General features: G+C 38.8%; 1 non-coding gene across 1 annotated transcript; it reads right to left on the bottom strand.

Annotated features, from left to right (window-relative positions):
* Positions 1 to 23,038: 23,038 nt before the first annotated feature.
* Positions 23,039 to 23,142, bottom strand: LOC112731892 (small nucleolar RNA R71). Its single transcript, XR_003167643.1, has one exon. It is a non-coding gene; the product is annotated as a small nucleolar RNA R71 (small nucleolar RNA).
* Between the last annotated feature and the right edge of the window lie 4,759 nt (positions 23,143 to 27,901).

The raw sequence follows: 27,901 nt of genomic DNA, 5'->3' as shown, positions 1-27,901 counted from the left end.
GTATCTAAATGGGTAGAAGCAATTGCCACACCCACAAATGATGCTAAGACCGTACTGAAATTCCTCCAGAAACATATTTTCAGTAGATTTGGCGTCCTCAGAGTACTAATCAGTGACGGGGGCACTCATTTCTGCAATAAACAGCTTTACTCTGCTATGGTCCGATATGGAATTAGCCACAAAGTAGCAACTCCATATCATCCACAGACAAATGGGCAGGCTGAAGTCTCTAATAGAGAACTAAAAAGAATCCTGGAACGAACTGTAATTGCCCATAGAAAGGATTGGGGAAAAAGCTTGGATGATGCTCTGTGGGCATATAGAACAGCATTCAAGACTCCTATAGGAACCTCTCCATACCAGCTTGTGTATGGCAAGGCCTGTCATCTGCCCGTGGAACTAGAACATAAGGCCTACTGGGCAACCAGATTCCTAAACCTGGATGCCAAGTTAGCTGGGGAGAAAAGATTGCTCCAGCTGAATGAGCTAGAGGAATTCAGACTCAATGCTTTTGAAAATGCTAAAATTTATAAGGAGAAAGCAAAAAAGTGGCATGACAATAAACTGTCATCTAGAGTCTTTGAACCAGGACAGAAGGTTCTGCTATTTAATTCTAGGCTCAGACTATTGATAAACCACTATTTTATGGTTTATCTTGTGCTCAATTGAGTGATTTTTATCAACTCTTTACCCACTTATTCATACTATTTGCATGGTTTTACGTTTTCCTTCCTAATTTTGTGCTATGATTGAAAACATGTTTCTTGGGCTTTTAAATTGCTAATATTAATCCTCTCCTATTACCATTAGATGCCTTGATATGTGTGTTAAGTGATTTCAAAGTTTATAGGGCAGGAATGGCTTAGAAGATAGAAAGGAAGCATGTAAAAATGGAAGGAATACAAGAAATTAAAGGAACTGCAAAGCTGTCAGCCTGACCTCTTCACACTCAAACGGCTATAACTTTAGCTACAGAGGTCCAAATGATGCGGTCCCAGTTGCGTTCGAAAGCTAACGTCTGGGGCTTCAATTTGATATATAATTTGCCATAGTTTCTCTGACGATAAGTGATGCGAACGCGTGATCTACGTGGACGCATCGTAGTGGCAAAAAAAACCAGCGTGTTTGAATTCGAAACCAGCGAATTCTGGGTTGTTTCTGACCCAGTTCTCGGCCCAGAAAACACATATTAGAGGATATAAAGTGAGAGAATGCATCCTTCACAATCATCAGCTCATAATTCATAATTTTTAGTTTTCAGATATAGTTTTAGAGAGAGAGAGGATCTCTCCTATCTCTTAGGATTTAGTTTTAGGATTTAGGATTATTTCTTCTTCATCACAGGTTCAATGTTCCTTTAATTTATTTTTTTAATTTTATTTTATTGCTTTAATTGATATTTATCTTTTCAATTTAGCTTATAAATCTTTCCATGTTAGATTTGAATTTATGTTTAAACGTAGTTTGATGTGTTTTAGATTTATGATTGCTTTATTCTATTTATGAATGCTTTTAATTTAATTTAGATATTTTCTTCCTTTTGGCTTTGGTTAAATAATTGGTGACGCTTGAGTTATCAAACTCGAGGTGTTGACTGAAAATTGGAATTCTTCAAGAATTCAAACGAGTTCCAATAACTCTAGCCTTTCCCAAGGAAAGACTAGGACTTGAGGATTCAAATTAATTCATCCACTTAACTTACCTTCATAGTTAGAGGTTAACAAAGTGGGAAAAAAATTCAATTCTCATCACAATTGATAAGGATAACTAGGATAGGACTTCCAGTTCTAATACCTTGCCAAGAGATTTTACTATTATTATTTTATTTTTCTTGTCAATTAAATTACCTGTTCCTTATTTTAAAAACCCCCAATTTACAAGACTCATAACCAACAATAAGAACACCTCCCTGCAATTCCTTGAGAAGACGACCCAAGGTTTAAATACTTCGGTTATCAATTTTATTGGGTTTGCTTAAGTGACAAACAAAACTTTTGTAAGAAAGGAATTCTTGTCGGTCTAGAAGCTATATTTACAACGGGAACTTATTTGTGGAAATTCTAGATCGCGCGAGAGTTTTGTTCTTCAAAATAAGAAATTTTCACAAAAGGTAATAAGTTAGTTGCATGCATGTTCTACTTGATTAAAAAGGTAATAAGTTTCTTCTAAGACCCTATTTTTAGAACAAAATTTCACTAATTTTAATCAAAACTTTTTTGTTAAATTTGCTTGAAGTTATATTTGGAACATGGTTTTTGAGCTAAAGAACACACAACCAGTGAGACTTCGAGCCTAAATACATGGTTACATTATTTAAATAAATGTAAATAGCAGAACTTATTCCCCGGTAACGGCGCCAAAAATTGACGTGGCGAAAATTGGCGAGTTAAGAAATTATAAGAGATACGTTGCAAGTACAGTTCTTAACCAACCGAAAATCCGTTTATCAATTTAGAAGGGTTGTTACAAAATTAGAATTAAAATACTGGGAGTATGAGTCCCAGGTCGTCTCCCAACGAGTTGCAAAAAGATGTGCTATTTTATTAATCAGATGTTTTCAAGAAATGGTTTGAGTTAATAAACAGGAAATTAAATTAGAGAATTTATGTAATTTTAAATAAAAACCTTGACTGGGAGTAGATTAGTTGGAAGCCCTATTCTTGTTGGAGTACTCTCAAGATTAATTGATGATTGAAGGTTGTTCTGCTTAGTTATCCCTTACTAGGTAGAGGAAAGTCAAGCAAGTTGGAAAGCTATTTCTATTCACAAGTTCCAATCCTCTCCATTGGAAAGGATTAGTGTCAGTGACTAGAGGATAATCCAACAATAAACCCAATTACAATTTTTCTCTTGAGCATTCCAACTCAAGGTCCTCCTTTCAATCAACTCTCAATCAAGTTATGGAACTACTCGCTCATTATGAATGTAAACTTCACAAAATAATAAAGAGAAATAAAGAAAGACATGATAGATAATAATCAAAAAGATCAATTAAAAATAAAAATAGTTTTTGTATTAATAAATTCTAAAAATAATCCAATGGTAATTCTGAATAAATTAAGGATATGGAAGAGTAAGAGGCAAGTAAGGAAACAAACTAGAGTAATGAAGTCTTGGCGGAGGTAATAACTCTTCTCAATATCCCAATCCAAAAAGCAATAAAAACAAAATCCTAAGAACTATGAATGTGTAGAGAGAAAACCTAGAGGAGGAGTAAAATTAGATCCAAAACTAAAATTATGCAGAATGAATGTTGTTCTCTGGTCTCTACATGTTTCCTGGCTCTAATATGCTTTTTTGGGCCGAAAACTGGGTCAAAACAGGGCCCAAAATCGCCCCCAGCGAATTCTGCAGATTCTGTAGATCGCGCACGTCAGGCGTTCGTGTCATCCAGCGTTTTGCCTTGCCACGCGTGCGCGTCGTCTACGCCTTCGCGTCACTTGTGCAGTTTCCAATCCGCGCGGTCGCGTGAGCCATGCGTCCGCGTCACTGCAATTTCCTCTATGTCGCGCGGTCGTGTGAGCCATGCGTCCGCGTCACTTCTCGCTGGTCATCTCCTTAATTTCTTGTGTTCCTTCCATTTTTGCAAGCTTCCTTTCTAATCTCCAAGTCATTTATGTCCTATAAAGCCTGAAACACTTAACACACAGATCATGGCATCGAATGGAATAAAGGAGAATTAAAATACAAAATTAAAAGTCTCTAGGAAGCAAGTTTTCAACCATGAAGTATTTTTAGGAAGGAATTATAAATGCATGATAATCATATGAATAAGTGGGTAAAGATTTGATAAAACCGCACAATTAAGCACAATATAAACCATAAAATAATGGTTTATCAACCTCCCCACACTTAGATATTAGCATGTCCTCATGCTTAGTTGAAGGAGATAAAATAAATGAGTAGGAACATGTAAAACTCATGCGATGCAATGTAACCTATATATGTGAATGCAACTATATGATTTTTGTCTACTTGTTCAAAAGTAAATAAGCTCTTCAAGACAGTCACAGATCAAATTCCACTAATTCAATTCTTATACAGTAAGAACAGATAAAAATGCAAGAAGGTAGCTCATGAAAGCAGGGAACATAGAATTTAAGCATTGAACCCTCACTGATGATGTATGTATGCTCTAATCTCTCTAGTGTATAGGGTAATCACTCTATCCTTCTCTAATCATGTTTTCTAGTTTTTGTTTTTCACCTAACCAATCAACAACATTTAATATACCAATGCAAACATCATGAGGTCTTTTCAAGGTTGTAATGGGGCCAAGGTAAGGGTACGGGCATATATATGGCTAAGTAAGCTTATAAATTGAATCTTTAATTAACCCAAGCTTTCACCTAACACACATATATAAATTCTATATAACTTAAATTTCATACCTAGCTACCCAAAATTTCTTTTTCACATTCCATACTCATGTATCAACTTTTATTTTAAGGTTATCATATATGCATTGATCCTTGAATTTTTTTAACTTAGCATTGGGGTAATTTTGTCCCCTTATTTTTTTTTTAAACATAAACATAAACATAGCTTATCAATGCACATAGATTTTTAATTCTTATAGTTTCACATGAGTAGGTACCCAAATTCTCATTATATCATCATGACACATTCCCTCATTATCTTTTGTTCCCACAATTTCCCATACTTAATTAACACACACAATTCTATCTTAAGCCAACCAAAGATTCAATTGGGATATATAATTATTTTTTCGCTTAAGGCTAGTAATATGGTAAAATGCAGAACAAATGGGATTTAAAGGCTCAAAGTGGCTAACAAAGGTAATTGAAAGGGTAGGCTTAATTTGGATAAGTGAGCTAAACAAATAATGGCCTCAATCATATGCAGGCATATAAATATATTAAACATTGGACATATAGGATGAAACAAAATATAGATTACAATCATAGAGAAGTAAACACACAAGAATAAAATAGTTATGGTTAAATAATGTAACCATGTATTTAGGCTCAAAGTCTCACTGGTTGTGTGTTCTTTAGCTCAAAAACCATGTTCCAAATATAACTTCAAGCAAATTTAACAAAAAAGTTTTGATTAAAATTAGTGAAATTTTGTTCTAAAAATAGGGTCTTAGAAGAAACTTATTACCTTTTTAATCAAGTAGAACATGCATGCAACTAACCTATTACTATGCAATTTATCTTATTCTACAAAAGAAACTCTCTCATTAATTCTGCTAAAAATTGAACTCCCCATCTATGATCTTCCCCCATTCTCTTTAATTCTGCTATTTACATTTATGCTCATCATCCCTATTCCCATTTAAATTCCTGCAAGTTTACTTTCATGCAATTTATATTCTGCAATCTACTTTCCGTCATTTACATTTCTTGTTATTTACCTTCCCGCCATTTTACTTTCTGCAATTCTCAATCCAACTTTGCTTAGTTTAACTAGAAAACTCCTCTAATTAAAGTTTCTCAACCAATCAATCCCTGTGGGATTCGACCTCACTCTATTGTGAGTTTTTACTTGACGACAATTCGGTATACTTGCCAAAGGAGATTTTTTGAGAGACAGATTTCCGTGCATCACATCTCTTCTAAAATTCAGACTATGCCACCCTTACGGGTCCCATTAAAACAACATTTTCCAACCTGTTTCTAACTAGCTTCAAATATCAAATCCTTTCCAAAATCAAACTAAATTCCAGTTTTAAATCTTTTCTAAAATCAAACATTTCCAAAATTAAACTAAATTCCAACATTAAACCTCTTCCAGTAATTCAAGGAAAATCAATTCAACAATGACCAACTTAACAAACCAAAACAGCAAATCAAAATAACCAGCTTCCTCAATAATTCAATAAATCCATCAAATAAATAATTACAGCCATCCAAACAGTTCAATTCAATTCATAAGACTTACGTAATTATAAAAATATATTTTTCATACTATTATCGACTTATAACAACTTTTGAAAGTAAAATGAATTTAAGAAAATGCCCCTACCTCAACTTGTCGAAACTCACGAAACCAAACGCGTTAAAACCTCTTCTTATCCCGGCCCACAATAGCGATAGCCACTACCACATCTCTGTCTTACTTTCGCAGCAACAACTCAAAACATGCACTGACTGAAACGCGAGCCTGTGTTACCAAAATCTCAGAACCTTTAACAACTCAGAACAGAATACTGATTTCAAGAGGTTTCGAAAATGAAAATGCTTACCAAAAAGATAGGGGCCCCGGCAATGGTTTCTGTAATACTCTACCACACAGAGCTTTACGCTTAAGTCATAAAACAGGGGTGGTGTGGTATTACGACCTCTAAAAGTAAAATTATATAATATAATATAGGTGAAAAATTATTTTTATCTAGGAGCCTTTGAAGAAAAGTTTAAAATAAAAGCCGTTATGCTCACGTAAATGGAAAACTTACGTGCGAAGAAAACTAAGATTCATAAGCATAAATAAACGGAAAATAGGAATAGAGGGTCAAAGGTACGAAATAACAAGCTCCTAACTCGGCCTGCAAAGCTAAGGCTGGTGATAAACCCCAATTTTGTGGTTTATCTTGTGTTGAATTTAGGGAATTTTATCAACTTATCTCACGTTTATCCAATGAAATAGCATGGTTTTGTGAATTTCTCCTAATTTGTACTTAAGAGTGAAAACATGCTTTTTAGGCCTCAAAATTGATAAATTTAATTCACTTTAATTCCATTCGATGCCTTGATATGTTTGTTAAGTGATTTTAGGTTTATAAGGCAAAGATTGGTTTGAAGAAATAAAGAAAAAGCATGCAAAAATGGAGAATTCATGAAGAAATGGGATTTTGGTGATCTGCCCAGCGACGCGTGTATGTGGCCCACGCGTGCGCGTGGGAAGGGAATCTGCCAGCAACGTGTACGCGTGACCGACGCATGCGCGTGACAAGGAGAGTTGCTAGTGATGCGTACGTGTGACCCATGCATACACGTGACAAGCGGCATGTGACCTCATTAAAAGCAATACACTAGGGGTGATTTCTGAGCTCAAGGAGGCCCAAATCCAACTCATTTCTGATGCTTTTGAACCCAAGAATTGTAAGGGAATGGGGGGGAGTAGTCATAGTGTAGTTTTCATCATGTTTTAGGTTAGAATTCTAGAGAGGGAAGCTCTCCCTTCTCTCTAGAATTTAGGGTAGTTTAGGTTAAATTTTCTTAGATCCAAGTTTTAATTCTTGTTTTTAGTTCAACTCTCTTTATATTTTATTGTTCTATTGTCTTAATCTTTTTAGTTTTTCTTATTGATTTCTTCATTTTGCCATTTTTACTTTCATGAACCCTTGTTGGATTTTTATTTTCTCTAATGCAATTTTATATTTCCATGTCTTTTTATATTTATCTTAATTGCTATTGTTGATTTCTTGTTTGTGTTTGTTATGGGTTTCATTAATTCTTGCATTTTGTGATGTTTACTTTTATTGCACTCTAGGTGTTTGATAAAATGTTTTCACTAGTTGTGGAGTAGTTTCTATACTCTTGGCCTAGGCTAAGAGAATTGAGTGACTTTGAGTCATTGGGTCTCATTGAATTGGTGATTTAGGAACCCTTAGTAGTCAATTTGATACCCATTAATGCTAGCCTACTACTAAGTTAATTAGTAGCTAGGTTGGGACTTATGGATTGATGTTGATCAAGCCTATTTGACGTACTTCAAGCATAGAAGTAGACTTGATGGGTTGGTCCCTCATAATTGTCAATATATGGTTTGTAGACAAGGATGGTGATCTCAATTTCCATGCCTTAGCCAACAGTTCATTTCCTTTCCTTTATTGGTTAATTGTCATTTAATTTCTCGTTATTTACTTTTCTTGTCAATCATCAAATCAAACCCCCTTGCCCCTTCATAGCCAATAATTGATCACCTCATTACAATTCCTTGTGAGACGACCCGAGGTTTAAATACTTCGGTTTACTTTTTATTGGTGGTTGTACTTGTGACAAACAAATTAAAACTTTGATTGAAGGTTGTTTGTTGGTTGGGAACTATACTATCAACGGAATTATTTTGTGAAATTCCTAACCGACGATAACACTCTTTCAACTGGCCGGAGGATATTTACATATATATATATATATATATATATATATATATATATATACATAGCCCGAATCCCAAAATACAAACATAAAATCCTAGTTCTCCATAAATCTCTAAGAGGTACAAAATTAAAGTGAACATAAACATACGAGGAGAGTCTATACACATATATAAATCAAAATATCAAAAGTACGCCCCAAAATGAAACCACTTCGCTGTAGAAGCTCCAGATGCCTAGCAAGGTGCCTCTCGATCTGTATCTGAAAAACAACAACACAGTATGGAATGAGAACCGGAGGTTTTCAGCATGGTAAAGGTGCCACGCATATAAGATATAAGATTTTGGGAATGCCAGAGGCAATCTTGGAACGCCAACACTCAGATATAAAGCTTAAGGAACTAAAAATAGAAGCTATAAGTGGGTGGTCATGTAGAGGTTCTCAATCCTAACTAAACTTAACCTACACGCTAGTCTTCTCCACCTTTCCTCCGTTCCTCCATCTCCTATGAGTTGCACAAACAAACAAGCAAAACAAGGCAAACACAAGTAGTTCACAAGTAATACAGATAACAATTATAACAAATAGCGTATTATAATCACATAGACAATCCCATATAGTTCACAAGCAAGCAAATCATACAATATGCACATGATGTATGCCTGTCCTATGCACAACATGTCCTGGTAGCTAACTGTGGACAGAACACCACAACACGGGACAGGTATTACTCGTCCATCCATGCTAGTGTTTCACCAGAACCGAGGTAGGCATTACTCGTCCACCCAAGCAGGTGCCACATCTTCAACCCGGATAGGGATTACTCGTCTATGCACAGGCTGGGACTCGAATAGGAATTACTCGTCTACCCTCGACATTACACATCAGATAGGAATTACTCCTCTATACACACAAACATAGCTCGGATAGGAATTGCTCATCTACCCTCGCAGTCATAACTCGATATCTCAAAATAATCCATAATTAGACTTCGTTCTCATAATTAATTATATCTTAATATCTCCAACTCACAGTCATAGCTTTGATAGGGATTACTTGTCCATCCTCACAATCACAGCTCATCACTATCACTTCAATGATTATCAATATAGCCTTCAATTATAATAATCTTAACACTCTGCACTTCTCATTTATAATCATCACATCTCAAGCCCTCTTCACTCTCAAGTTTCCAACCCTTCATAGCTTGATCCCTCTACGATGTTTACAACTAAGGTTTAGGGTCTAAAAGAGTAAAAATATATGTTAGAGGTTCGAAATTTAGCTTTAAAACACAAAACTTAGGTTTGCTAAAACAGGGGCCACGCGTACGCGTGAGAGTACATTTTTACTTCCTCGCGTATGCAAGTTCCTTGCTCGTGTACGCGAGATGCCCAACCCGAAAGGTTGGTCGCGTCGTGTGCAGGTGGCCGCGTACGCAAGTTATGTAGAATAGCAAAAATGCTTAATGCTACAGAATTTTCAGCTTTGCACTCCAAACTTTCGACGCACATAACTTTTTTGTTTTAAAACATTTTTCATTCATCCTTCAAACGGCGTAAACTTCATGATAAACCCCAATTTTGTGGTTTATCTTGTGCTTAATTTAGGGGATTTTATCAATTTATCTCATATTTATTCAATGAAATAGCATGCTTTTGTGAATTTCTCCTAATTTGTGCTTAAGAGTGAAAACATGTTTTGTAGGACTTAAAATAACTAAATTTAATTCACTCTAATCCCATTCGATGACTTGATGTGTTTGTTGAGTGATTTCAGGTTCATAAGGCAAGTATTGGATGAAATAAGTGAAGAGAAAAGTATGCAAGTGGAGAATTCATGAGGAAATGAGCATTTGGAGAATTGAAGGCCACGTGCACGCATCACCCACGCATATGCGTGAGGAGGAAATTTGCCAGTGACGCGCACGCGTCGACCACGCGCACGCGTGACATTGGTCATATGACCTTATTAAAGTGAATTCGCTGGGGGCGATTTCTAAGCTTTCCGGGCCCAAATCCAACTTATTTTTTAGGCTATTTGATGCAGAATTCAAGATTGGATAAAAGGGGAGCAATTAGATTAGGTTAGGACCATGCTTTAGGTAGTTTCTAAAGAGAGAAGCTCTCTCTTCTCTCTAGAATTAGGGTAGAATTAGGTTAATTCCTCTTAGATCTAGGGTTTAATTCTTTTTTCCATCTTGTTTTCTTTACAATTTCTTGTTCCTACATCTTTGTTCTCTTAGTTTATATTGTTAATTTCCCCTTTGTGCCTCTTTTTATGTTGATGAACTCTTGTTGGATTTAGTTTTCCTTTTAATGCAATTTATGTTTTATGTTTCTTTGATGTTTATTTGAGTTGCTATTATTAATTTCTTGCATTGAGTAGTGGTAGATTTATTATTGCACTTTTATGATACTTTCCTTTTATGCCTTCCAAGTGTTTGACAAAATACTTGGTTGGATGTTAGAGTAGCTTTTTGAGCATTCTTGGCTTGGAAAGTGAAATTAGGCAATCTTGAGTCATTAATACCCAACTCATGTTGGTGATCTAGAGTTGTTAGTTAATATTGTTTTCATTGACTCTAATCTCTTGCTAATTCAATTAGTAGGTTGATTAGGACTTTTGGATTGAGATTAACTAGTCTTATTTGACCTTCTCTCAATGTGAAGATAACATTGTACCTTCTTTCGATGTTGGAGATGACATAATAGGATTAGCTCTTGTTAAGTATTGTACTATGATTAATGACTAGGATAGAAAGCCTATAGTCTCAATCCTTGCCATGAATGTCTCTCTTTATTACTTGCTTTCTTTAGTTGCTTGCTTTACTTTTGTTGCCTTTTTAATTTCTTGTTTTATCAACCTAACCCCCCTTGAACCTCATAACCAATAATTGGGCATTCAATTGGAATTCCTAGGGAGAACAACCCAGGACTAATACTTTCAGTTATTTTTATTGGGTTAGACTTGTGACAACCAAAACTAAACTTTGATTTAGCATTACTTGTCGGTTTGGAACTATACTTGCAACGAAGTTATTTCCTTTAACCGAGAAGAAATTCTAAGCCGACAGGTTTTGCCTCTTTCACTTCACGAACCCAATTTTCATATGAAAGAAGTTTGAAATAATTTGGGAGTCTGGAGGTGCATGAGCCTTTAAACCCCATGGTTGGGGGAGAGGAGTTCTGCTGTGTTTCGATGAATTAATGCAATTACTACTGTTTTTCATTCAATCACGCTTGTTTCTATTCTAAGATATTCACTCGCACTTTACCCTGATGAATGTGATGATCCGTGACACTCATTATCATTCTCACCTATGAACGTGTGCCTGACAACCACCTCCGTTCTATATGCACTAGCTTGAGTGTGTATCTCTTAGCCTTCTGGTTCACGATCAGAGTCTTTGTGGTATAGGCTAGAATTATTGGCGGCAATTCCTGAGATCCAGAAAGTCTAAACCTTGTCTGTGGTATTTCGAGTAGGATCTGGGAAGGGATGACTGTGACAAGCTTCAAACTCACGAGTAATGGGCGTAGTGACAGACGCAAAAGAATCAATGGATTCTATTCCAACATGAGTGAGAACCGACAGATGATTAGCCGTGCGGTGACAGCGCATTTGGACCATTTTCACTGAGAGGATCGATGGTAGCCATTGATAACGGTGATCCACCAACATACAGCTTACCATGGAAGGAGACCTGCGTGCGTGAAGAAGAAGACAGTAGGAAAGCAGATATTCAGAAGACAGAGCATCTCCAAAACCTCAATCTATTCTCCATTACTGCATAACAAGTATTATTTATTTTATGTTAATTACTTTTCATAAGCCCAACCATTTTTATTATTAATTTCCTGACTAAGAATTACAGAATAACCATAGCTTGCTTTAAGCCGACAATCTCCGTGGGATCGACCTTTACTCACGTAAGGTATTACTTGGACAACCCAGTGCACTTGCTGGTTAGTTGTGCGGAATTGCAAAAGTGTGATTGTGATTTCGTGCACCACAAAAACTTGGTTCACGAAATTGTGATATCTGCAACGGCGCCAAAAACTTGGTACGCACAATCATAATCTCAATTCTTTGTCACAACTCTACACAACTAACCAGTAAGTGCACTGGGTCGTCCAAGTAATAAACCTTACATGAGTAAAGGTCGATCCCATGGAGATTGTCGGCTTGAAGCAAGCTATGGTCATCTTGTAAATCTCAGTCAGGTAGATTCAAATGGTTATGAGGTTTTGATAATTAAAATATAAATAAAATATAAAATAAGATAGAAATACTTATGTAATTCATTGGTGGGATTTCAGATAAGTGTATGGAGGTGCTTGTTGCTTCTAAATCTCTGCTTTCCTACTGTCTTCATTCAATCATTCATACTCCTTTCCATGGCAAGCTTTATGCTGAGGGATCACCGTTGTCAATGGCTACCATCCGTCCTCTCAGTGAAAATGGTCCAAATGCACTGTTACCGCACGGCTAATCATCTGTCGGTTCTCGATCATGTTGGAATAGGATCCATTGATCCTTTTGCGTCTGTCACTACGCCCAACACTCGCGAGTTTGAAGCTCGTCACAGTCATCCCTTCTCAGATCCTACTCGGAATACCACAGACAAGGTTTATACTTTCCGGATCTCAGGAATGGCCACCAATAGTTCTAGCCTATACCACGAAGACTCTGATCGTGAACCAGGAGGCTAAGAGATACGCACTCAAGCTATTACAGATAGAACGGAAGTGGTTGTCAAGCACGCGTTCATAAGTGCGAATGATGATGAGTGTCACAGATCATCACATTCATCAGGTTGAAGTGCGAGTGAATATCTTGGAATAAGAATAAGCTTGAATTGAATAGAAAAACAATAGTACTTTGCATTAATTCATGAAGAACAGTAGAGCTCCACACCTTTATCTACGGGGTGTAGAAACTCCACCGTTAAAAATACATAAGTGATGATGGTCTAGGCATGGCTGAATGGCCAGCCCCCCAAGTCTAAGGAAAAACGTTCCAAAGATCTAAATACAATAGTAAAAAGTCCTATTTATACTAAATTAGTTACTAGGATTTACAGAGATAAGTAAATGATGCAGAAATCCACTTCTGGGGCCCACTTGGTGTGTGCTTGGGCTGAGCATTGAACTTTACATGTGTAGAGACTTCTTTTGGAGTTAAACGCCAGGTTGTAGCCTATTTCTGGTGTTTAACTCTAGTTTGTAACCTATTTCTGGCATTTAACTCCATAATAGGGCAGGAAGTTGACGTTTGAACGCCAGTTTGCGTCATCAAAACTCGAGAAAAGTATGGACTATTATATATTGCTGGAAAGCCCTAGATGTCTACTTTCCAACGCAATTGAGAGCGCGCTAATTGGGTTTTTGTAGCTCCATAAAATCCATCCCGAGTACAGGGAGGTCTAAATCCAACAGCATCTGCAGTCCTTCTTCAGCCTCTGAATCAGATTTTTGCTCAAGTCCTTCAATTTCAGCCAGAAATTACCTGAAATCACAGAAAAACACACAAACTCATAGTAAAGTCCAGAAATACGATTTTTATTTAAAAACTAATAAAAATATACTAAAAACTAACTAAATCATACTAAAAACTATGTAAAAACAATGCCAAAAAGCGTATAAATTATCCGCTCATCACAACACCAAACTTAAATTGTTGCTTGTCCCCAAGCAACTGAAAATCAAATAGGATAAAAAGAAGAGAATATACTATAAATTCCAAAATATCAATGAAACTTAGCTCCAATTAGATGAGCGGGACTAGTAGCTTTTTGCCTCTGAACATTTTTGGCATCTCACTTTATCCTTTGAAGTTCAGAATGATTGGCATCTATAGGAACTTAGAATTTAGATAGTGTTATTGATTCTCCTAGTTTAGTATGTTGATTCTTGAACACAGCTACTTTATGAGTCTTGGTCGTGGCCCTAAGCACTTTGTTTTCCAGTATTACCACCGGATACATAAATGCCACAGACACATAACTGGGTGAACCTTTTCAGATTGTGACTCAGCTTTGCTAGAGTCCCCAATTAGAGGTGTCCAGGGTTCTTAAGTACACTCTTTTTGCTTTGGACCACGACTTTAACCGCTCAGTCTCAAGCTTTTGGCTTGACTCCTTCACGCCACAAGCACATGGTTAGGGACAGCTTGGTTTAGCCACTTAGGCCAGGATTTTATTCCTTTGGGTCCTCCTATCCATTAATGCTCAAAGCCTTGGATCCTTTTTATTACCCTTGCCTTTTGGTTTAAAGGGCTATTGGCTTTTTCTGCTTGCTTTTTTTTTCTATTTTTTCTTTTATTTTCGCCATTTTTTTCGCAAGCTTTGTTCTTCACTGCTTTTTCTTGCTTCAAGAATCAATTTTATGATTTTTCATATTATCAAATAACATTTCTCCTTTTTCATCATTCTTTCAAGAGCCAATAATTTTAACATTCATAAACAACAAATTCAAAAGACATATGCACTGTTCAAGCATTCATTCAGAGAACAAAAAGTATTGTCACCACATCAAAATAATTAAACCAATTTCAAGGATGGATTCGAAATTCATGTACTTCTTATTCTTTTATAATTAAAACATTTCTCATTTAAGAAAGGTGATGGATTCATAGGACATTCATAGCTTTAAGATATAGACACTTAAACACTAATGATCATGCAATAAAGACACAAATATAAATAAACATAAAGCATACTAAACGAAAAACAGAAAAAAAAAAGAACAAGGAAATTAAAGAACGGGTCCACCTTAGTGATGGCGGCTAGTTCTTCCTCTTGAAGATCTTATGGAGTGCTTTAGCTCCTCAATGTCTCTTCCTTGCCTTTGTTGCTCCTCCCTCATAGCTCTTTTATCTTCTCTAATCTCATGGAGAATGATGGAGTGCTCTTGGTGCTCCACCCTTAGTTGTCCTATGTTGGAACTTAATTCTCCTAGGGAGATGTTAATTTGCTCCCAATATTTTTGTGGAGGAAAGTGTATCCCTTGAGGCATTTCAGGGATTTCATGATGAGGAACTTCCTCATGCTCTTGTTGAGGTCCATGAGTGGGCTCTCTTGTTTGCTCTATCCTCTTTTTAGTGATGGGCTTGTCCTCATCAATGAGGATGTATCCCTCTATGTCAATTCCAGCTGAATTGCAGAGGTGACAAATGAGGTGAGGGAAGGCTAACCTTGCCAAAGTGGAGGAATTGTCAGCCACCTTGTAGAGTTCTTGAGGTATAACCTCATGAACTTCCACCTCCTCCCCAATCATGATACTATGGATCATGATGGCCCAATCCACAGTTACTTCAGATCGGTTGTTAGTAGGAATGATAGAGCGTTGGATGGACTCCAACCATCCTCTAGCCACAGGCTTAAGGTCATGCCTTCTCAATTGAACCGGCTTGCCTCTTGAGTCAATTTTCCATTGAGCTCCTTCCTCACATATGTCTATGAGGACTTGGTCCAATCTTTGATCAAAGTTGACCCTTCTAGTGTAGGGGCATGCGTTTTCTTGCATCATTGGCAAGTTGAACGCCAACCTTACATTTTCCAGACTGAAATCTAAGTATTTCCCACGAACCATTGTAAGCCAATTCTTTGGATTCGGGTTCATACTTTGATCATGGTTCTTAGTGATCCATGCGTTTGCATAGAACTCTTGAACCATTAAGATTCCGACTTGTTGAATAGGATTGGAAAGAACTTCCCATCCTCTTCTTCTAATCTCATGTCGGATCTCTGGATACTCACTCCTTTTGAGCTTGAAAGGAACCTCAGGGATCACCTTCTTCTTGGCCACAACTTCATAGAAGTGGTCTTGATGGACCTTTGAGATGAATCTTTCCATCTTCCATGACTCAGAGGTGGAAGCAATTGCCTTCTCTTTCCTCTTTCTTGAGGTTTCTCTGGCCTTAGGTGCCATTAATGGTTATGGAAAAACAAAAAGCAATGCTTTTACCACACCAAACTTAAAAGGTTTGCTCATCCTCGAGCAAAAGAAGAAAAAAAGTAGTAGAAGAGAAAGAAAATGGAGGATATGGAGGAGAAGAGTGTATTCGGCCAAGGGGAAAGAAGTGTTTGTGAGGTGTGAAAATGAGGTAGGGTTGAAGGGTTTATATAGGGGTGGGGTAAGGGTTAGGTTTCGTGTATTAGGGTTGGGTTTGGGAGGGAAAGGATTTTGAATTTGGAGATAGGTGGGGTTTTTAGGAAAGAGTGGATGGATGTGATTGGTGAAGGGTATTTGGGGAAGAGATATGAAGGTGATTGGTGAAGGGTATTTGGGGAAGAGTGTTATGAAAGGGTGTGAAAAGGAGAGAAGAAGAGGTGGGGTAGGTGGAGATCCTGTGAGGTCCATAGATCTTGAGGGGTCAAGGACTTAACATCCTTGCTCCATTTAGGCGTGCAAAACGCCCTTAGAATGCACTTCTGGCGTTAAACGCCAGGTTGCTGCTTGTTTCTGGCGTTTAACGCCAGCTTTTCTCCCATTCTTGGCGTTAAACGCCAGACTGTAGCTTGTTTCTGGCGTTTAACGCCAGCTTGATGCTTCTTTCTGGTGTTAAACGCCAGTCTGGTGCTTCTTACTGGCGTTTAAATGCCAGTAAGCTCTTCCTCCAAGGTGAGCTGTTTTTCATTCTGTTTTTGATTTTTCAGTTATTTTTGTGACTTCACATGATCATCAACATAAAGAAAACATAAAATAGCAATGGAAAATAAATAGATATAATTAAATAACATTGGGTTGCCTCCCAATAAGCGCTTCTTTAATGTCAATAGCTTGACAGTGAGCTCTCATGGAGCCTCACAGATAATCAAAGCAGGGTTGGGGCCTCTCAACACCAAACTTAGAGTTTGGTTGTGGCCTCCCAACACGAAACTTAGAGTTTGAATGTGGGGGTTTTGTTTGACTCTGTATTGAGAGAAGCTTTTCATACTTCCTCTCCATGGTTACAGAAGGAGAACCTTGAGTCTTAAATACAAGGTAGTCCTCATTCAACTGAAGGACCAACTCTCCTCTGTCAACATCAATCACAGCTTTTGCTGTGGCTAGGAAGGGTCTGCCAAGGATGATGGATTTATTATCATCCTTCCCAGTGTCTAGGATTATGAAATCAGCAGGGATGTAAAGGTCTTCAACCTTCACTAGCACGTCCTTTACTAGTCCATAAGCCTATTTCATGGATTTGTCTGCCATCTCTAGTGAGATTCTTGCAGCTTGTACCTCAAAGATTCCCAATTTATCTATTACAGAGAGTGGCATGAGGTTTATTCCTGACCCCAGGTGGGCGTTTAATGCCCATTTGTTGCTTGTTTTAGGCGTTTAACGCCCAGTCAGGCACCCTGGCTGGCATTAAACGCCAGAAATCCTTTGTCACTGGGCGTTTTTCTAAACGCCCAGGATGCTGTAATTCTGGCGTTAAATGCCCAGTAGATGCTTCTTTTGGGCGTTTAACGCCCACAATTCCCCTTACTGGCATTTTTGTGCCAGTGAGCCCCTTTTCTCTGCTTTATGCTCTGAATTCTTCTGTAACTCTGTGAATTCATGCAATTGATACTTTACCTTGAGGATTATTTATATTAAACTCATATAATTATTATTTAAATAACAAATAAGCTTTACTAATGGCTGGGTTGCCTCCCAGCAAGCGCTTCTTTATTGTCTTTAGCTGGATCTTGCTGAGCTTTTAATCTAGCCTCAGCTTTGAGCATTCTTGCTCAATATTTCCTTCAAGATAATGCTTGATTCTTTGTCCATTAACAATGAACTTCTTATTAGAATCAATGTCTTGAAGCTCCACATAGCCATATGGTGACACACTTGTGATCACATATGGTCCTTTCCACCGGGATTTCAGTTTTCCGGGGAATAATCTGAGCCTAGAGTTGAACAGCAGAACTTTTTGTCCTGGTTCAAAGACTCTGGGTGACAGTTTCTTATCATGCCACCTTTTTGCTTTCTCTTTGTAAATCTTAGCATTTTCAAAAGCATTGAGTCTGAATTCCTTTAGCTCATTCAGCTGGAGCATTCTTTTCTCTCCAGCTAATTTGGCATCAAAGTTTAGGAATCTGGTTGCCTAGTAGGCCTTATGTTCTAGTTCCATGGGCAAATGATAGGCCTTACCATACACAAGCTGGTATGGAGAGGTCCCTATAGGAGTCTTGAAGGCTGTTCTGTATGCCCACAGAGCCTCATCCAAGCTTCTTGCCCAATCCCTTCTGTGGGTAATTACAGTCCGTTCCAAGATTCTTTTTAGTTCTCTATTAGAGACTTCAGCCTGCCCGTTTGTCTGTGGATGATATGGAGTTGCTACTTTATGGCTAATTCCATATCGGACCATAGCAGAGTAAAGCTGTTTATTGCAGAAGTGAGTGCCCCCATCACTGATTAGTGCTCTAGGGACACCAAACCTGCTGAAGATATGTTTCTGGAGGAACTTCAGCACTGTCTTAGTATCATTAGTGGGTGTTGCAATGGCTTCTACCCATTTGGATACATAGTCGACTGTCACCAGAATATAAGTATTTGAGTATGATGGTGGGAAAGGCCCCATGAAGTCAATACCCCATACGTCAAACAACTCAATCTCTAAGACCCCTTGCTGAGGCATGGCATAACCATGAGGCAGATTACCAGCTCTCTGGCAACTGTCACAGTTACGCACAAACTCTCGGGAATCTTTATAGAGAGTAGGCCAGTAGAAGCTACATTGGAGGACTTTTGTGGCTGTTCGCTCACCACCGAAATGTCCTCCATATTGTGATCCATGACAATGCCATAGGATCTTCTGTGCTTCTTCTCTAGGCATACACCTATGGATTATTTCGTCTGCACATCTTTTAAAGAGATATGGTTCATCCCACAAGTAGTACTTTGCATCAGTAATTAATTTTTTTGTTTGTTGCCTTCTGTACTCCTTGGGTATGAATCTTGCAGATTTATAGTTTGCAATGTCTGCAAACCATGGTGTTTCCTGAATGGCAAACAATTACTCATCTGGAAAGGTTTCAGAGATCTCAATAGAGAGAAAGGATGCCCCTTTTACAGGTTCTATCCGGGACAAATGATCAGCCACTTGGTTCCCTGTCCCTTTTCTATCTCTTATTTCTATATCAAACTCTTGCAGAAGTAACACCCATCTTATGAGCCTGGGTTCTGGATCCTGCTTTGTGAGTAGATATTTAAGAGCAGCATGGTCAGTGTACACAATCACTTTTGATCCTACTAAGTATGATCTAAACTTGTCAATGGCATAAACCACTGCAAGCAATTCTTTTTCTGTGGTTGTGTAATTTTTCTGGGAATCATTTAAAACACGGCTAGCATAATAATTGACATAAAGAAGCTTGTTATGCCTCTGTCCCAATACTGCACCAATGGCATGGTCACTGGCATCCACATTAGTTCGAATGGTAATATCCAATTTGGTGCAGAAATAACTGGTGCTGTGACCAGCTTAGCTTTCAGGGTTTCAAATACCTGCAAACACTCTGTGTCAAATACAAATGGCGTGTCAGCAGCTAGCAGATTGCTCAGAGGGTTTGCAATTTTTGAAAAATCCTTTATAAGCCTCCTATAGAATTTTGCATGCCCCAAAAAGCTTCTGATTGCCTTAACATTGGTAGGTGGCGGTAATTTTTCAATTACTTCAACTTTAGCTTGATCTACCTCTATTCCCTTGTTTGAAATTTTATGCCCAAGGACAATCCCTTCAGTCACCATAAAGTGACATTTTTCCCAGTTTAAAACTAGGTTGGTCTCTTGGCATCTTGATGCCAGGGCATCTTGGCCAGTTTTACTGACCTTTTCTTTACTGTTTTTAGGTTAGTTTCATGCATTTCTTTAGGAAATAAGCTAGTTTTTGGGTAAATATTCACTTATGCCTTGACTCAAGCATACATTGTGCATTTTACATGATTTTATGAGGATTTTGCATAAGTTTAGTGACAAATATTATGTTGCCTTACTCATGACTTGGAATAGAGCTTTGATGCACTTTGTTGCTTGATTTCAGGACCAAAAAGAAGCAAGAAAAGGGGAGGTAACTTGCAAGATTAATGAGAAAAGTGATTGCCAATAACACTCTCAAAAAAAAGCCAACAATGCCCACGTTAGAGAGTCACATTAACCAAGTTAACGTGAACTCTAATGTGGAGAAGAGAAGTTGAGCCAACATTAGTGACACTCAACATTGTCACTAACGTTGGCAATCACTCATAAGTGGCCACGTTAGAAGCCACGTTAACCTAGTTAACGTGGCCTCTAACGTTAAAGGGGGGAAGAGAAGCCAACGTTAGTGACACTCAACATTGTCACTAACGTTGGCCTATGGTGCAAAGTACCACGTTAACTCCCACGTTAACTTGGTCAACGTGGGAACTAACGTGGAGGATGAAGAGTTGTCGACAACGTTAGTGACACTCAACATTGTCACTAACGTTGAAGCAACCACACAACCCCCAAGAGTCACGTTAACTTCCACGTTAACTTGGTTAACGTGAAAGCTAACGATGAGAAATGAAGGATGAGCCAACGTTAGTGACACTCAACATTGTCACTAACGTTGGGATGGCTAAAAGATGGCCACGTTAGAAGCCACGTTAACCTAGTTAACGTGGACTCCAACGTGAGACCTAGGGGCACATTGGAACGTTAGTGACAATGTTGAATGTCACTAACGTTCTCAAAGGATGGCAAAGGCTAAGTTAGAAGCCACGTTAACCTAGTTAATGTAAGCTTTAACGTGAAGCAAGAAGGGGCACACTGGAACGTTAGTGACAATGTTGAGTGTCACTAACGTTCTCGAAGGTTGACAAGGCAATGTTAAAAGCCACGTTAACCTAGTTAATGTGGGTTTTAACGTGAGGCAAAAGGGGTACATTGGAACGTTAGTGACAATGTTAAGTGTCACTAACGTTCCCGAACTTGGACTTTCACTAAATGATTAACACTCCTTACGCCCTGAGCTTAAGTCTCTGCCCACTCCGCACTTTCTCTCTGCAAGTAAAGCCAAGCCCAAATAAAGAAAGGAACTGCTTCAAACTCAAGATCCAAAGGCCCAAGACTTGAAGAGTGAACTAGAAGCTGAGAAGAGTAGTATATATAGGATTAACTTTGAATTGTAAAGCAGTTCTGGAGGCTGAAGAACCACTCTCTGTATTTTACTTTCTTTGCAATTTCTAGTTTTATGATGTATTCTCCATCTTTGTTTTCATTTTCAAGAGCTATGAACAACTAAACCCCTTTCATTGGGTTAGGAAGCTCTGTTGTAATTTGATGGATCAATACTAATTTTCATTGTTCTTCTTCTATCTTTCCTCTTGATTTTACTTGAAAGCTTTCGATCTTCATCCAATTGAGTAGTTATCTTGGAAGAGAAGCTATTCAAACTTGGATCTCTTTTGAACCTTGGAAGAGGAATGAAGAGATCAAGCTAGAAATGCTTTCTCATGCTGGACCAAATTGGGTTTGGATGGGTATGTGACTGTAACCCTCTCAATACTTGGTTTGGGAAATGCATGTGGTATAATCAGTGACCATACTTCATCTCTTCTCATGAGCAATTGACCAAGGAATTGGCTATTGATCAAGATTTGAGAGATTGAATTGCAAGGAATTGCAATTCAATCACTTAAGATTGCCAAGGAGATCAATGAGTGCATTGATTGAGGAAGAGATGAAAATGAACTTGATCCGGAGAATTGCAACATCTCCTAAGCCCAATGAACTCCCCATCTCTAATCTTACCCATTCTCTTTAATTTTTGTGATTTACTTTTATGAGCAAATCCCCCATTCTCATTTATAATTCTGCAATTTATTTTCAGTCATTTACTTCCAGTCCTTTAATTCTAGCATTCACTTTTCTGTTATTTACATTCCCACCATTTTATTTTTTGCAACTCTCAACCCAATTTCTGGATTCGCTCAACTAGAACATTCTTCTAATTAAAGTTGCTTGATCAATCAATCCCTGTGGGATTCGACCTCACTCTATTGTGAGTTTTTACTTGACGACAACTTCGGTACACTTGCCGAAGGAAGATTTGTTGAGAGACAAGTTTTCCCCGCATCAAGTTTATGGCGCCGTTGTCGGGGATTGATTGTGCATCAACAATGATTAGATTGGAAGATCACTAGATTGAGCATTTTATTTTGTGAATTTCATTTTTCTGTTTGAGTGATTTACTTTTTGTTTTAGTTAAACTTCTTCCATTCTCCCTCTACCCGTTTGTTTTTCTTTGTTATTTTCAATTCTATTTGCTAACCCACTAACTGTGTGATATATTGCATCACCCACAACTAACAATAACTCTGACACAAATACTGTCTGCACCTATTTTCTTTGCTTGTACTTGTTGGTTGTATGACAGGGAGAAGAAGCGGGGCTTCAACTTCCTTTGATTCTAAACCAGAGAGAACCTTCCTTAGACTAAGGAGGGAGGCAAAAGAAAAACGAGTAGTTGGTGCTGAAGAAGAAGAGGAACAGTTTGAGGAATACTTTGAACCAAACATGGAAGAAAACATGGAAAATCATCATGAAGAAGAGACTCACAACCATGGCAGAGGAGGTGGAACAAATCATGCTGGGGAAGATAGAAGAGTTTTGGGCTCTTACATTAATCCAAACCCAGGCAATTGTGGAAGTAGCATCCAAAAGCCAACAATCCATGCCAACAACTTTGAACTTAAACCACAGCTCATCACCCTTGTTCAGAACAACTGTTTGTTTGGAGGAGGTGTTCAAGAAGATCCCAACCAACATTTGACCACCTTCCTGAGAATATGTGACACAGTGAAATCTAATGGTGTTCATCCTGACGCCTATAGATTGCTCTTATTTCCCTTCTCACTCAGAGACAAGGCAGCCAAGTGGCTGGAATCCTTCCCAAGGGAGAGCTTGACAACTTGGGAGGATGTGGTGAACAAATTCTTAGCAAGATTCTACCCTCCTCAACAAATCAATAGGCTGAGAGCTGAGGTTCAAACCTTCAGGCAACAGGATGGTGAGACTCTGTATGAAGCATGGGAGAGGTTCAAAGACTTAACAAGGAGGTGTCCACCTGACATGTTCAACGAATGGGTGCAGCTGCACATTTTCTATGAAGGGCTCTCTTATGAGTCAAAGAAGGCAGTAGACCATTCATCTGGAGGGTCCTTGAACAAGAAGAAGACCATTGAGGAAGCCATAGATGTTATTGAAACAGTAGCAGAAAACGACTACTTCTATGCTTCCGAAAGAGGGAACACAAGAGGAGTGATGGAGCTAAACAATGTAGACGCTCTGTTGGCCCAAAACAAGCTCATTACCCAGCAGCTGGCTGACCTCACCAAGAAGATGGAGATGAACCAAGTAGCAGCAATCTCCACTTCATCAACAACACAAGAAGGAGTAAACCAAGAAGCAGAAGGGAGTCAGGAGCAAGCCAACTACATTGGGAATTCACCAAGGAAAAACTATGATCCATACTCCAAGACTTACAACCCTGGATGGAGAAATCACCCGAACTTCGGGTGGGGAAGTGAGCAAGATCAAAACCAAGACCAGAGACATTACAACTCCAACAACAATGCAGCTCACCAACAATTCACCCAGAGGACATCTCGACACCCCCACAACAACACTTCTCCACATACTCATCAAAACCAAAACAGCACATCTGCTCCAAATCACTCATCAATTGATGACAAGCTCTCTAAGATTGAAACCTTCATTGAAGGAATATGCAGAGACATTCAAGACAGTAAAGCATTCAAAGAGGAAGTGTAGTCAAACATGCAGAATCAAAATGCTGCCATCACAAAACTGGAGACACAAATCAGCAATCTTTTTAAGCAGCTTCCGAACCACAATTTTTGCTATGATGCCCATTCAAGCAAAAGGGAGGAGTGTCAAGCTATCACACTTAGGAGTGGGAAGGAACTGAAGGAACATCCCCAAAAACCACTAGAAGAAAGCTCAATTGAAAAGGAAGAGGAGCAAGATGGAATGCAACCCCCCACGCCAAGTTTACAGAAAGAGAAAAAGATACCCCAACTCAACGTCTCAAGAGCTCCATACCCCCAGCTATTGAAGAAAAAGGAAGATGACAACCAGTTCTTGAGATTTTTGGAAATCTTCAAGAAGCTACAAATCAACATACCATTTGCTGAAGCCATAGAACAAATGCCACTTTATGCCAAGTTTTTGAAGGAGCTAATGACTAAGAAGAGAAGCTGGAAGAACAATGAGACTGTGATACTAATTGAAGAGTGCAGTGCTATCATTCAGCATAAACTACCTCAGAAACTGAAGGATCCTGGGAGTTTTCAGATCCCTTGCATTATAGGAGAAATCACAGTAGAAAAGGCTCTTTGTAACTTAGGGGCCAGCATCAATTTGATGTCAGTAGCTATGATGAGAAAGATGAAAATTGAGGAGGCTAAACCAACAAAAATAGCTCTACAACTGGCAGACCGATCGTTCAAATTCCCTCACGGGATAGTGGAGGATTTGCTAGTAAAAGTAGGAGATTTCATATTCCCAGCAGATTTTGTGGTGCTGGACATGCAGGAAGACGCCAAAACCTCCATCATTTTGGGAAGGCCATTCTTGGCCACTGCTGGAGCTGTCATTGATGTTCAAAAGGGTGACTTCACCCTTAGATTACACAATGAAAAGATGACATTCAATGTGTTCAAGGCCATGAGTTATCCCGGAACAATTGGGGGAATGCATGAGGTTAGATGCACTTGAGGATGAAGTGCAGGAGAATTTTGAAGAAGATGAACCTGAAGAGAACGAGAGATTGGTGGAGGAAAAATCTGAATCAAGTGAAGAGGTAGCTACAACAGAAACACATATACCAGATGCACCAAAGGAAGGGAGCGAAAAATCAGAAGCACCCAAACTTGAACTCAAAGCATTGCCACCCACTCTCAAATATGCATATCTAGGAGAAAATGAAAACTACCCAGTGATCATAAATTCATCCCTCAGTCAAGATCAAGAAGACGAGCTACTCAAGGTGCTGCGGGAGCATAAGGATGCCATTGGATGGACCCTTGCTGACTTGAAGGGAATTAGTTCAGCCATATGCATACATAAAATACTATTGGAAGATGACGCCAAGCCATCCATTCAATCCCAAAGAAGGCTGAACCCAATCATGAAGAAAGTGGTACAGAAAGAGGTTATGAAGCTTTGGCAAGGAGGAGTCATATACCCAATTTCGGACAGTCCTTGGGTTAGCCCCATACATGTTGTACCAAAGAAGGGAGGGATCACTGTGGTTACCAATGAGAAGAACGAGCTCATACCTACAAGGACCGTCACAGGATAGCGGATGTGCATAGACTACAGGAAGCTCAATGAGGCTACACGAAAGGACCATTTTCCCCTTCCATTCATGGATCAGATGTTGGAAAGACTTGCAGGGCACACTTATTATTGTTTTCTCGATGGTTATTCAGGTTACAACCAAATAGTGGTTGATCCAAGAGACCAAGAGAAAACCTCATTTACCTGTCCGTATGGAGTGTTTGCCTATAGGCGCATGCCATTTGGGTTATGTAATGCCCCTGCAACTTTCCAACGCTGCATGCTTTCTATCTTTTCAGATATGATTGAAAAATTCATTGAAGTTTTTATGGATGATTTCTCGGTATTCGGAGATTCTTTTCCTAGTTGCCTACATCACCTCGCCTTGGTATTGAAAAGGTGCCAAGAGACCAATTTGGTCTTGAACTGGGAAAAATGCCACTTCATGGTGACAGGGGGAATAGTCCTTGGTCACAAAGTCTCTCACCAAGGCATTGAGGTTGATAGAGCTAAAGTGGAACTTATTGAAAAACTACCCCCACCCAGTGATGTCAAGGCAATTAGAAGTTTTTTAGGGCATGCTGGTTTTTACAGAAGATTTATTAAAGATTTTTCAAAGATAGCCAAGCCCTTAAGCAATCTCCTTGTGTCTGATACACCATTCATCTTTGATGAAACCTGCATGCTAGCATTTACACATTTGAAAATGAGGTTATCCTATGCTCCTATCATTTCCCCACCTGATTGGAACCTACCATTTGAATTGATGTGCGATGCATCTGATTTTGCAGTTGGGGCAGTGTTAGGACAAAGGAAAGATAACCTAGTTCGTGTGATATACTATGCTAGCAAAATCCTTAATGAAACTCAAAGAAATTATACCACTACTGAAAAGGAGTTTCTAGCAATAGTTTTTGCATTTGACAAATTTAGATCATACCTCATTGGTGCTAAAGTGATCGTTTTTACAGATCACACAGCACTTAAATATTTGTTTGCCAAGCAAGAATCGAAGCCAAGACTAATAAGGTGGATCTTACTGTTGCAGGAATTCGATATTGAAATCAGAGACAAGAAGGGAGTAGAGAACAAGGTGGTAGATCACTTATCTAGAATCCCTCATGATCAAGGTGGAAAAAATGATACAAATGTTAACGAGCTCTTCCCTGATGAGCAGTTGATGACAGTTCATAAAGCACCATGGTTCGCAGATATTACAAATTTTAAGGCAACTGGAGCATTACCCCCAAGGATCAATAAACATCAAAAGAGGAAGCTCATGAATGATGCAAAATACTTTGTCTGGGACGAGCCATATCTCTTCAAGAAATGTTCAGATGGAATTCTTAGAAGATGTGTCTCGGAAGAGGAAGGGAGAGAAGTCCTGTGGAACTGCCACGGTTCATGTTATGGCAGGCACTTTGGAGGGGACAGAACTGCAGCAAAGGTGTTACAAAGTGGATTCTTTTGGCCCACTCTTTTCAAGGATGCCAAAGAGCTAGTAAAAAGCTGCAATGAATGCCAAAGATCTGGAAACCTGCCCAAAAGAAACGCCATGCCACAAAATTTCATCTTGGAACTTGAACTGTTTGATCTGTGGAGAATTGATTTCATGGGACCATTCCCAACCTCATATGCAAACAATTACATCCTGGTAGCAGTAGATTATGTTTCCAAGTGGGTAGAGGCTATTGCAACCCCAACTAATGATAACAAGGTAGTCATGAACTTCCTCAGGAAGAATATCTTTAGCCGGTTTGGAGTCCCAAGAGCCCTCATCAGTGATGGAGGGAGCCACTTTTGTAACAAACCACTAGAAGCTCTCCTCTTACGATATGGGGTAAAACACAAAGTAGCCACACCTTACCATCCTCAAACAAGTGGGCAAACTGAGATATCCAACAGAGAGCTGAAGAGGATCCTGGAAAAGACTGTGGGCGCATCTAGAAAGGATTGGTCGAAGAAGTTGGATGATGCTCTGTGGGCATACAGAACAGCATTCAAAACCCCACTTGGAATGTCTCCATATCAATTAGTCTATGGGAAAGCTTGTCATTTACCACTGGAGCTGGAACATAAAGCTCTTTAGGCTATCAAGATACTAAATTTTGATAGCATTGCTGCTGGTGCAAAAAGAATCTTGCAGCTGCAAGAGATGGAGGAATTCAGGTCACAAGCCTATGAAAACACTAAGATGTATAAAGAGAAGGCAAAAAGAAAACATGACATGCATTTGGCACCCAGGAGTTTCGAAAAAGGGCAGCAAGTACTCCTTTACAATTCTAAATTAAGGCTGTTCCCAGGAAAACTCAAGTCAAGGTGGTCCGGACCTTTCTTGGTTACAAAAGTATCACCATATGGCCATATCGAAATCACGGATGAAGGTTCAAAGAGGACTTTTACAGTGAATGGACAAAGACTCAAGCATTATCTGGGCAACATGGGGGAAGACCCCAGAGTAAAGTACCATCTCAAATAATTAAGAACTCGTCGAGCTAGCGACGATAAAAGAGCGCTCTGTTGGGAGGC

This window comes from Arachis hypogaea, chromosome 12 (genome assembly GCF_003086295.3).
Source record: "Arachis hypogaea cultivar Tifrunner chromosome 12, arahy.Tifrunner.gnm2.J5K5, whole genome shotgun sequence".
NCBI classification, from domain to species: domain Eukaryota; kingdom Viridiplantae; phylum Streptophyta; class Magnoliopsida; order Fabales; family Fabaceae; genus Arachis; species Arachis hypogaea.
Note: the sequence above shows the minus strand (reverse complement) of the source record. Positions and strands in the feature narration are given on the sequence as shown.